Genomic DNA, 14,179 nt, shown 5'->3' with positions numbered 1-14,179 from the left:
CAAAAAATACCAAAAACATCCATATAATGTCCAAAAAAATCAGCCAAAAACATCTACAAAATGTCCTTAAAAAATCAATCAAAAACATTCAAATATCGATCTACATAATCCAAAAACATTGAAAAAGCTCTTCGAAAAGAACTAAACAATAAAAAATCAATCAATCAAAAAACTTGCAATAAAATCTCGCAAGAAACAAATACCATAGCAGATACCCAACAAATGCTTCACACGAAGTTAACAAAGGATACGACTATCCAGTCAAACATTTGCAATCAATTGATCAAACAGTCTTATCAATCGTATCATATCCATATCAAAGTGATCATTATCTTGTCTTAAAAAAAAGAGTATACACTCAAAATCAAACAACTCAGTCTTAAATGGGGTCCGCAACATTTTGAGATCAGACATGATCAACCATCACATCTAGCAACTGAGAATGAAGGCACAAGGTCAATATAGCTACTGAATTTTGTTCGGGTCAGTCTTTATCTTTTATCATTTGGTGACAGACTATGTTCCTATGCTACTCAAGGATGTCCACAAGTGACTATAGGAGCCGTGATGGGCATTATCTTTTTCTTTGTTTGCTCCTTGTTTTCTACGTGTTTGTTTCTTCAATGAGATATCTTTACATCGTGGTTCCTTATACCCTGATGTGCTAAGATTCATTGTTCAATAATAAGGCTCAGTGATGAATATATATTGTGCAATAAAATAAATAATGACACAGGTTCATGAATCATTCATTCTCATTTCATCTCATTTTCTTATTGCTAGTTTGTTGATTCTTTTCTCATCATCTCTTTCTAAATCATTTTCTCATCTAACATTGTTCTATTGCATTCTAAGGTTCATTCTCTCATATTCTATCTCAATATCATCTTCACGTCACCTATCTCTAATCAACTAACCATTCTTCTATCTTTCATCTCACATTCTTAATTTTTTTAATTTTTTTTTCAAGAGATCATTCATGTCTTTAATGCACAAAAAATCTCTCGAGGGGGCATTGCAGCCTAAGTGTCGCCAAGGCATACACACCGAGACATACTGGGGCATTTTTTTTCATTGTCTTTGAAACAATGTCATTCCGACATTGTCTCAAAGAGGAGCAAATGTAGACACCTAAAAATGTCTCATTGATCATGTACTAATTATTCATCTAATTGATTCAATAATTCTTTAATTATTTAATTAAGTTAATTAATCATCTTCTTCTAATTTCATATTTCCTCATCATCTTACTAATTAATCTATTTTTATTCTTTCATCATTTGATCATTTTAACTATTTTCTAAATGTTAATTAAATAGATATTATTTAATTAATTCTGATTAATTCACTAATTTAAATAATCTTCATTATTTAAATAAATTACTAATTATTCAATTTCTATCTCTCTAATCATCTAATCATCAACCCTTTTCTAAATATTAATTATTTAATTAATTGTGATTTAATTCCTTTAAATTAAATAATATTAATTATTTAATTAAAGTCCATTTCTAAATAATTAAATAGTTTCTTTAAATTATTTAATTAACTAATTAATTCTTCCATTTCCACATCCCCAAATTCTAATTTCATTTAATTTCATATTCTTCTAATTTCTTCTAAATTCAATTACATTTGCATGATTTCAAAAATCAAATTGAAAATCAAAGTCAAGTTCTAAATATATTCAAATACTAAATTGAATTTAAAATAAATTCAATTATTTGAATAAATCTCATGCAAAGATTAAATTGAAAATATAAGTCTAAATGCAAGCACATGCTAAATTAATTAATACAATCAATTAATTAATTAAATCATTTATCTCTCCAGTCTCTATTTTCATCTTCTAGTTCTCTTGGTCATCTTCTTTATTTCTTCCAATCATTCTTTTTCTTCTTTCAATTAGCTTTTTCTCAATAAGTTGGCTCCTTTAATCTATTCAATCTATTCTGTTTCACCTCCAAGTCAGTAGTTCAACTATCAATCAACATGTGAGCTCACTTGAGTTCCACCTCTTGATCAATCTGTTCCACCTTTCAATCAATCTTCTCCAAAAATCTATAAATTAAGAATTCAATCTCCATTTTCAACAATCACGAACTTTAAATCTTTGTGTCACTTACATGTTACAAGCGTAATATCTGAGAGCCATCATACCACAGAGAAGAGAAGAGCAATGGAAGTCATACGCAGTCATGGAATAGGGAGTATTTAATTGATTTTATTTATAGTTCCTATTTTACTTGATTATGTTATTTCATTGTTTGTTTGTTCGAATTATTTGATTAGATAGGGATTCGTGATTTCCCTTTGATTCTAATTGATATTTTATAAGATTAATTTTACATGCAAACATATACTATTCATTCTGACACTGATGTGGGGATGCTACTACTGAGGGGGAGTAGTTAGCTTTGTGATTCAGTGGTTTATGTTTTTGCTTTGATATTTTTGTCAGATTTCTAGCATTGATGTCAAAGGGGGAGTGATATTGATGTGAAAAAAGAAAAAGAAAGTGAAAAAGAAAAAGAAAGCAGGAAAGATATTGATAGGGAGAAATTCAAAGCTTTATAGAAATATTATTCATAGGGGGAGTTTGGTCTTTATTTTAGAGCTGTATGTGGAAGATTGTTGGTTGTCTTCCATTGGGGCAAACTCATTTGGCATTTCTTGGTACTTAGATGTTTTTCACATCTAGTGTTTCCATCAATGCCAAAGGGGGAGATTGTTGGAATTCATTGTGTTGCATTGATGTTTTGTCATTGATGCCAACACTAGCTATTTGGATGCTTTACTGACACCCTTTTGGTCCTGGTAGGTTGATTTGGATTCAACATGATCTGGTAGGCTCTAGTATGATTTGGTTATGGAATTGGCCTGTTCATGATACTCATGCTTATATTTAGTCAGTTGGTTTTGGTCTGGTTATCGGATGCTATCATGTTTGCTTTGAAGCTTGGTTTCTGGTTCCAACGAGGGTTTCATTGGAAGAGCTTTTGATGAAGATCTTTGATGAATTGCATAAGTGGTGTTGTTATAGCTTTTGGTGGAGTTTCAGGATGTTGTTGGTGATCATGTTTGAGACTTGGCAGATGGAGATCATTGTTGTAGCGTGTGGACCTATACTGGGTCCCCGTTGATCTAGGTTATGGACTGAATTTAATGTAATGTTTGGATTGGACCTCTCGATGCATCGAGATGTCTTATGTGTTGGATATTATTTGTTTGGTCTAAGGCTGACATGGTTTGTAATTATGTAATTAGTTTATTATCTGGTGGCCAACCTAATTGTTTATGGTTGAGGGTTTGTATATATAGATGTAAGATCTCATTGTAGATCATCATGGTTATGTTAGAGGTCATGGTCAACGAATGTAATGTGTGAATAATGTAATATCATTCAGGAAAAGGGTTTGGGTGATCATTGGAGATCGAATTGGGTTTATGTAAGAGGATTTAATCCTCCAGTATTGAGCTTAAGAAAAACTATACTCTGGCATAGGAGATTCTATCTTTTGTAGTTCAACACTTCTCCGCATTGTAGTCTAGATTTCTATGTATTTAGTGAGACTCCTTTTGTGATTAGTAGTGCACTCTAGGCTATTGGCCTTCTTGCAAATGTAGGCTTGTCAATTGTAATTCACATACTTATTGTAGAAGTATTATTTGACAGTGGGTAGGCTTCCCACCGTGACCAATATTTCCTTTACCTAGTTTTCCACGTATAAACCTTGGTGTCATGTGGATGGTATTTAATCTATGATTATTGTTTATACTTAATTGGTTTAACTTCTATTCCAGTATTAATGTTTCGGGTTCCAGTATTAAATTTTTAATTACTAATGGTTTTGGTAATCTATGACAACTAATTCACCCCCCCCTCTCAATTGTCTTCCAGTTATTTGAATTGTCTAACACAAATGACTCAATAATTTGAAGTGAATAGAATGCAGATTATATCACTTACCATCACATGTCAAATACTTCATCACATGATATGCAACATGCGGCCATTCTCTAGGAAGAGACATCCTCTTAGTTCCTTGCTTGTCCATGCTAAGAGGTCCATCAGTTGGATGAGTGAACTCTACCCTTGCCCTTCTTGCATCCTTAGCCTTACGAAATAAGGCTCCATCCTACAGTAACCTAGTGACCTCTTCTATTCTTTGCTCTATGGCTATAACCTGTAAACCTTTCATAGAAGCTTCCCCTTCACTGAATGTATGCATAAATTTTTGTGCAATCTCCTCATTAAAATCTGTCAATTTCAAAATATAATCGATCATCCCATAAGTCTGAAAATAGGGTTCACATTGGTTATCCTGCAACAAAGCGTCATGAGTCACAGGCTCATGGCAGATAGGCGCACCTCCCATGGCTAACTTGACAATCAAAAATTCCACTACAACAAAATGCAAAGAGATGAGATATCCTGTGAGATTTGAAAATTCATGCCTTGTAACCTTTTATTTATCTTTCAGTACCTTTCATCAACTATGGTGGTAGGAAAGGTATACTAACTCGTGCTATAGGCTTTCACAATAGTACTAAACTCATTCAAAAATAATGTCAAGTAAATTAAAACACATCATGGACAAGATACATCATTATGCAACCGTAAATAGAACCATAAAACACCCCCCAGCTTAAAATGACACATGTCCATGTTGAAATGTGGTGACTGATTAGCAAAGTATTGTACACTCAGCACATATCCTTGCTAGGATTTGTTGATGAAAACCGACATTGTAATAAAACCCTAAAAAGGTCAACTTTGTTTGTTGCCCTAAAAATGCATGTTGTAAGCGGCTAGGATGCTTAAGGCATTGGAATGTTGATGTACTATTTTTGCTGGAAAATAAGAAAGATTGGACGGTTGTGTATGGTGGATGTAACCCATTCTGGGTGAACCACGTTAAATCTTTGTGTTATCTGTGTCCTGTTTTATTTCTTTATCTTTTGTATTTAAATCTGCATATAATTGTTAGTTCATATTTGCTACAGATCTACTTGAAACCCTAATAGTCCACACATGTGAAAAAGGATAGAGTGGGAAGGGAATGCAGATTATGTGAATCATATCAGGTAATTATCATAATGGAAGTATAAATGCATAATTGAAGAAAAATAAATAATATATGTACCTGCAGTTGTGCTAATTAATGTTGCAATCAAATGATTATTTATTAATAATATGAGGCGAGGTGACGTTTTTTAAAGTACTATGCTTGGACTCCTTGACACAGAACAGAAATCTCTCCAGATAATCCTCTAGACTCTTGTCCTCCCTTTGTGTCATTATGAAGATATTATCCCCATTACAGTCAACCCCCCGACAATAATCTTTATATTTGTCATGCCCAAACTTTTTGGGCTAAAAATGGAACAAATTTTTTTTGAAACACCTAAACTCTCAAAATAATCTACATTTAAAGTGGAATCAAATAAGTCTTGTCTTAACTAGGATGTAAATAGAATTGTTTTCTAAAGTTGGTTTAATTAACCAACTCAAATAAGCGACATTAATTAATGGAGATTAATTAATCCCAAGAGGGTTGTCGCAATCTAGTTAGTTAAATTAATTATCTTAATTAAGTTGCCACTAATTAAAGTTGAGGGATATTCAGATGTCTCAAATGCATTTAAATCATTCCCGACGAACCAATGATAATGCTATCTTAAATTTAAAATTAATTAATTGAACTCACACAAATTCATTATTTAAATCTAACCGACAAGGGTTCAAATTCCACAATGTCATTTGCCAAATAAATCTAATTTTATGCTATAGTCAATTTTAATTTCCCCTAAACCTTTAAATTTGATGATATAATTAATCAAACCAACATTGGCCTCAAAGGCTAAAAATTCGTAAAAATAATTAATAATTTTCAATTATAAATTTTTCCTAATTTAAAATATAACTTAACATCCATATTTAATCAAATGTATCAAATAACTATATAGTTTCCCTAGTTGAATAAATTAAATCAACTATGCAATTAATGTATCCATATAACATTAATTCTCCATTTTAAATTATATAAATTAGCTATATTAAAATTAATTTTCTCCCAAATCGAATAAGGAGTTTTAAATTAATAATACATATGGCTAAAATTATATGGGGGGGAATCATTTTCAACATTTGGAAAGTATTTCCCCCTCTTCTTATTTTCATTTTATTTTTAAAATCTCAAACCCTAACTAGGGTTGAGTAATTTTCTTCTCCTATATTTTATTTAAATCCACTTAATAATCTCTTTCTTTTATTTTTTATATTATTAGCTAACCCTAATATTTTTTTTGCCTTTTATTTGTATGCAAACCCTAATTCGGATTTGGATTAGTGTTGCATATTTTACCCAACTAAAAATCTTAAACTTAATGTATTTCATTTACCCTAACCCAAAACTAGGTTAGGGTTTTTTTTTTTTTGTAGGTGTGTGTGTGATGTGTGTTATGCAGGGCCAAACTAGGGCAAGGCGGCGGCCATGGAAAGGCAAAGGTCGAAAGGGAGGGCAGAGGCCAAAAGGAAGGTTGGGATTTCATATTGGCAGGCTCCCTCTTGTCGCCACTGTGTTTACATGCAGTGGCAGGCAGTGTCATCCACTATGTGCTCCCATAGTGGCGGCTGGTTTCATCCACTATCTGTACACACAGTGGCAGCCAGTGTCATGCACTGTTTTTACACACAATGGCGGCACCTCCCACGCTGACCACTGTGTGTAAACACACTGGCTCAGCCTGTGAGCCGTCCACTGTGTTAATACATAGTTGTTTGGCCTATGCCCCGAATTTTGTTTACTTTCTTTTTTCTTATATATTTATAGAGAGTTTAAAATGTGAATAAATATATATATATATATATACATATATATATACATATATATATATGTATATATGTATATATATATATATACATATATACATATATACATATATATGTATATATATCTATATATATATATAAACAAATTCATGCATAAATCTTTGTTATATCTATGTGCATTTTTTTAAGTATATATATATATATATATATATATATATATATATATATATATATATATATATATATATATATATATATATATATATCCAAACTCATAGGGTTAGGAATCTTTTTTTTTTTTTTTGAATAAATTTATACATTAGCATGCAGTTCTTCTTTTTTTTTTTTTTAACAGCAATATATTTTTTTTTACAGTTATACTAACAGGAAGCTAAAGACTAAAAATAGGTTTTATTTTTATTTCTTTTTCTTATAGGCTAATATTCTGCTAGGTATATTAGAAGTATAAATGACAGAAGTAAAGTAGGACTGTAAGGGCATTTTTAACTTCAGTTAGATATCTTATAGGAAAAGTAGATTTACATGGTTCTAAAAGCTTTCTGTTTTCCCTTTTTTTTCCTAAGTAAAATAAAATGACAGTAAACAATCAGCATCTAAATATTGCAGGAAATACTTAAATACACATTGAACTTGTTTTTTATTTGCATCTTTCACTTCTTTACAAAATTTGCAGAGATAAATAGCAATAGATTTTAGTTTAAGACAAAATTAAATAAAATGAACAGCAGCATAACTTATTACAGAATTCTAATAAAAAAATGATTTTCTTATTTGAATGGTATGAACTCAAGTTGTCGTAATTTTCTTTTTACAATGGGGGAAAAATACCCAATTAGTCTCTCATCCCTAATAGATGAGGACTTAACTAAACAATACATTCCTATCTTTCAAAATAATTACAATAAATACGTCTTTATATCTTTCTTTTTGCAACTAAGTAAAATCTGCTACAAATCAAAATCTTCTACTCCTAGCTTTCTTTCCTCTTTCCAAGCAACATGCATATAAAACATATGGCTGTGACCATGGGATGCTCACCTCCCAACCTAGGCTTACTAGAAGCCACCCCGAGCTTGGAGAACCAAGTCGTAGATGGGTTACACCCAAGCAAACTCAAACAAGCAAGGGGAAAGAAAAACACAACAAACAAATTCCCTTCCCAAGCTGAAACTTCATCACATAATGTGATGTTTTACTAGGGTGGAAGTGGACCAAGTACCCTAGAGGAGATCTACTAGATAGTAACTCACAACCAACTCATGGTATCCAAGAAAACACAACAAAACTAATCTTAACCCCCATATCCTTATGACCCCCAAAGGCAAAAATGCCATATTTGCTCCCCTTATGACCCCCAAATGCATAAACAGAACTATGCAGCAAGAGTCACATGGACAAACCCTTGAGATCACTCTCATGATGAGAGTCTCTCACTCTAAGGCTGTCAAACTCCTTCCACCCCCAAGACCATTCTCCCCTCCCAAGGGTAAGATGGTCTTGGATACTCCCAAAACACAACAAATGCATAAATAGAAATAGGAAAAGAATCACATAAAGCTTTCACAAATACAATACAAATAAAAAATACATTATTTCCATTCAAGCATTCTACAAACAGATTTTCAAATAAACAAGTAAGAAAACACCAATCTTGATTCTGCCAAGGGTATTCTAGGGAAAGCTTGGAGAAGAGCAGCCCAATCCACAAGACTTTTCTGCAACACTTAGCCAATTTTTTTTTTCCTATTCTCAAATTGGTTTCCTTCAAAAATTGTCCAAAATCTCCAAAGATGGAGAGTGGGTGATTAGCTCACTAAGCTTCAATCTCTAGCCTAAGAAGGCTTCTCTCACTCCTTCCAACCTCTTGGATAGAGTGAGGGACTCCCATTGGTTGGTCTTCCCTAGGTCTTACACACTCCCTAACCAAGACACCTCAAGAAGAGGAATGAAATGGAGAAAAGGAATTACACCTATGAAGAAGGTTATCTAACCAAGGATGGCACTCCTATAGGTTATCTTGGGAAAACCACTTTTTTGGGTGGTTAAACAAGCCCTAGGGGAAAGACACATGGCCAAATTTGGCCTTCACCCATAGGTACCCCATGAGGCCTAATAAAAATGCTCTAGGAGTTGATTTAACCCTTAGAAAGTCTACCTAAAGTTAACCTATGGGTCAACTCTAAGTTGACCCTCCTTGTGGCTCACTAACCTAGATTTCTTGGTACCTTCAAGGATAATCAGGAGATATAACAATTAAACAAAAATAAAACTCTCCAAAAAGTGACATGACAATTGCCAGCACAACATACAACATATGTGTCAAGTGACACTACAAAATAATTTCACATCACAAATACACACATGGCAATTGTCCCTTGAATGATTTAAATAATTCAATAAATACAATTTACACTCATGCAAACATTTTACGTTTATGAATAAAATACAATACATATAGGGTGTTGTCTCTCCAAATAGACAACCCCTGGTTTTACGAATGTACATAGGCCTAGGCTTGATTCTCCATAATATTTCCATGGTCACATGGATAATTTCCTGTGCATCTCAATTTAAACATTAGTACTTTCCAATAGCCTCATATAATATAAAACACATATTTAAGAATACAATTCAATCACTCTACATAGAATTGACATTATACAATACAATTTGCCACATATCAAAGCAATTCACATAAGCAATTCATCATAACCCTCATAATTTAATCCATTCATAAGATATGCAACATATTTCTAGCATCATAATAAAGTCTTGCAAATCAAATAATGACATACATCATCTCAATGTTACCATATTCTAGGATCATATAAAATTCTATATCCACAAAGCATAGAAATGAAGCATCAATATATCAATGTTATCAAATTCATGGGATCATATAAAGTTCTATATCCATAATTCATAAAAATAAAGCATCCACAATAGTTCCAACATGAAAATCATTGAAAAGCTAGGATGGGTCAGGGTAGGGCCTCACAATATTTCTCAAGAAACAATCGTTTCATCTCATCCTATGTATTGATTTTATTACTCCCTAGACTCATAAACCATCTCAAAGCTGATTTTTTTAAAGTGGCAGGAAATATTTTAAGTCTATGGGAATCTGCAGTGTAGTCATAACTCCTACAGAGGACATCAAATTCGAAAAAAAAGTATTAGGATCCTCTATCACCAGTCCATAAAATTTAGGTAAAGAAGAAGCTGGAATGTTCTTGAGGTTAGCCTTATCATGCAAATCAGAAATTTGGAACTCAAATGTTGGGTTCACGGGTCAAGGTGGGTTATTCCCTCCACCTCTCAGTGGATTTACTTTCATTGGTCCTTGAGGAGCAGTTATTGGGAAAGATTCCTCTTCAGGCAGTCCAAAGAGGAAATGAAGGTTGTTCTCAGGAAGTTCAAATGTAGGATGGTTCAAATTATCTGGGGCTTGATAAAGTGCAACAAAAGGGTTTACATATGGTGCTTCATATGGATTGAGTCTTTTATGATTAGGATGGTTCAAAAGGAATCTACCACTAGCATCTCTTCTTCATCTATGCATGCAGATTCATGAGAATTATTGAAAACTAACTAAGCTATCAAAACCAACTATACTGAAAAACTTAAAAATTCATGACTATGACAGGTTCTTAGTTTGGCACCATCCCCGGCAATGACACCAAAAATGTCTGCCTATCCATTTAGAACAATAACTAGACTTAAAATCTTAAATCAAAGATTGGCCATCCATTCTAAGTAGCTATCATTTCCATGACTGAGGTTCATTTACTTGTCCACCCAGGGACGTATTACTTGAAATGGGCCTACATTGTATATGCACTAAGTTCAGGTAAGAGTCACTCTGTCCTACTGCAGCAACCGAATCTATCTAAAATGAACAAGCGAAAATATGACAACTGAATGGATACAAGAAATCTTAACATTAATAGATGATTCCAATTAAATAACTATTAACTAAGTTCAAAGCTAACAAACAGGGATTACTTTGTCTACTTTGGCTGCAGGAACAGTCACAAGATCTGGTTCTAGTGGCTACAGGAACAGTTAGTTGCTAGAACATCTACTGCTGCAAAAGAAAACTTAATCTAACAATCAAACATGAATACTCACCAAGTGGGCCCCCTTGGATGAGTGTATCCAATATTTATTTATAAGAAATTTATAACAAACTTTCAACTACTTAGATCATACCTTGAAATTAGGCGGAAACTTTTATTACAGAAAGAAGAAAAAAAATCCACAGAGAACGTGGGACTTTATTAACACGTATCCAAGAATATAGCATGGTGGTTTTTACTAGATCACTCCTTGCAGAAGACAACCATAAATGAGTTTGGTATTTCCTCTCTATTCCTTTGTTGCTTCACTCGAACACCATCTTCTCCACTGTCTTAAATGCTCAACCACCCCGAAATGTCTCCATCCGGCTTAACAAAATCACTCTTTCATAAACTTATTTACTCCTGCATCAAAGGTTAGAACATACAAGCATATATATATCCATTTCCCATTGATCACAACATTTATACATCCACACATGATATTACCATAATAATCTGCATAACCATAGGAATATTTAGTCAAAACAATACAAGGTTCAACAGGTTTAGCTATCATTCAAAATGCACATAATCAAAACTCCAATATATCCTATGACCTTCACATTGTCCCAATATGCAACTTAAAACATAGAAAAAACTTATTAGTCATAGAAATAAAAGAGCTATTATTTTAGCTCATCAGTCAACATATTACTTTGTGTGTTCCAGTGTTGCAATCAAATTAAGTGAGTTGGTCCAGCTAGTGTGTTGAAGATGATTTGTTGTGGATTAAATTTTTTTGAGACAAGTATCTCTAGTTGATTCAGCTATAGTTTCAATGGTTTGCATGGAGATTTTATTAAGTTATGAGATCCGGTGTTGCGGTTGGTTTTTTCAATTGTTCGGTGTTGATCAGTATTCTAGATTTTTCTTTGTATTGCTCTATGTTGGGACCTCCAAAATTTGGCTAAAATTTTGAGGACACACGTAAAATTTTGCCTTGCAGCACTCAGAAAAGAAACTGCATAAGCTTACCCAAGTAGCTCACTTTAGAGAGCTCTATTTTAAAGCCCAATGATTTTTGTGCAAAATAACTTTGGGAAAGTGTTGAGCACTTACGAGAGATATTATTGATCAAGTTGCAACACCTCATAATCAGATTGGATGCATTTTTGAGGCACTTGATTTGAGGGGTCAACAAGGGTTCAATATGTGCACATTTCTAGAAAAGACTTAGTAGCCTACTTCGAAGGCTTGTATCTTGCACCCAGTTGATTGTCATCATGAACCGCTTCTTTCCCTATATTCCTTGCAATATTTTATGCCTCTATGCGTGTTCTCAGATTCCCAAGTCTTCATTTGACAAGTTTCCCAAGCCCAAACCATTTGCAATTTCTTGTATTTTGCAGATTGCACAGTGATAAATGTTTCAGTAGAGCTCACTTTGAGCATTTATAACTTGAATCTGGATGATTATTTCAGCTAGATCTTATTTTTATGTGATTCCTTGTAGCTAGAAGAGCTTGTATGCAAGGTTCCAGCTCTTCATGACATCATTTTCTATTTTTCCAAAGTGCATTTGATACAAGGTTTGGAAGGGATTCTAGTAAGTTACAATGCAAAAATAGATAAATACTGATCTTTAGCGATTAAAATCTCACACCTCACGCATCATCAAGTGAATCTATTTTGCAGGATGATTCACAACATGTATCAGACTACAGACTTTCTAAGTGGCATGATCTCAAGTGGCCATCTGATCAGTTTTTGAAGAGTGTTTCCAGAGGTCCTGAGCTTGTTTTGGCCATTTTGCAAAAGGTTGAAAAATCAAAGTTCAGTGATTAAACCTTTTATATTTTTGATCGAATTGCATTTTGAAGAGGTTCCAGAATAATTTCATTGGCTTGGGCATATGGGAGTGGAAATTTTTTAAGATGGGGCCCATAAGGGACCCGACATGCCTCACCAAATATCAATTGTATCTGCAAGGTTAGTGTTAATATTTTATTATTTAAATCATTGTTATGATTTAAATAATAATGCATATGAGAGAGATGTGGAGAAGGAAATTACTTATTTCAAGATGTTATTTAATATTGTTTTGAAAAAGCATTATTAGATATATTATTTTGCCAATTAAATATCATTTAAAGCATTTTATAATAATTTTAAATGTGGAGAGGATGTGTTACATTTGAGGGACCCACCTCATTTTCAAAGGACAAATAAATTTCTCGGTGGAATTGCAAGAGGAAGTCTACCGAGTCTCGAGTAAGAAATGTTGAATGCATAGTCTAGTGGGACCCGTTGGCTATATAACTTGGCAAAGGAGCATTTTCTTGGCACTCGATGAAATAAATTCTCAACCTTATCTAGTAGTCGAGTTAAATAATGTGAAGCTTGATTCCAAGATTTCACTCGGCACTCGATGAGAATGGAAAAAGAACTTTGATGCGTGTTGAGTGAACGATATTGTGCCTTAATTTTTTAAGATGTGGCTTTAGAGTTAGGTTTTGTCATGATTTGTAGCATGTTTATGGTGGCTCCAAAGAAGATCAAGAGCAGCAATACTAAATGGAATGCCATGATTTTAGGTCAAGCACGATGTGTATTTGATGAGGCATTAGAAACTTTTAGCAAATGCATTTTGCTGAAATAAAGCCATACTCAAAAAACATGGGATCAATGATAAAGGCACGTGCAACTATCATAAGAATAAGAGGGTTCCCAATATTCTCAGTGCCCATGTCAATACAAAAAGTTTTTCTCATCTTACATACTGATAGTCCTGAAAATGGCTATGTAAAAAATCTTCATGCCTTAGTCAAAATATTGGTCATTTAGAATTTATTTGGCTCTTTGTCCTATGTTTCATTCTTAGGGTTAAGGGTTTTATGCATTTTGATTAAGTCTTGGTTAAAACCCCTGAACTTGTTATAATCCCGCATTACCTTTTTTTACTTAAGTTTGAGGGTCATGTCATTGTTGGAGGGGCCATATCTTTTCCTAGGCATTAATTCTTTTGGCTGGTCCCTTATTTATTTCTCCTAATTCTTGCATGCTTTATTTTTAGTCCCATGGATGGGTCCCCCATTTATTTTTATTCATTGGGCACCTTATTTTCCTAAGTCTAAACCTTAATATTTCTACTGGTGTCTCGACACAAAAGATCAAGCTACTAAAGGTTCATCAATTTGCACATGTGATCAATAGACAGTGATGTTTTAATCAACTCAAAAAGGTACTCAATGTTTAATTTACT

This window comes from Cryptomeria japonica, chromosome 9 (genome assembly GCF_030272615.1).
Source record: "Cryptomeria japonica chromosome 9, Sugi_1.0, whole genome shotgun sequence".
NCBI classification, from domain to species: domain Eukaryota; kingdom Viridiplantae; phylum Streptophyta; class Pinopsida; order Cupressales; family Cupressaceae; genus Cryptomeria; species Cryptomeria japonica.
The sequence above is the reverse complement of the archived record's forward strand: the minus strand, read 5'-3'. Positions refer to the sequence as shown.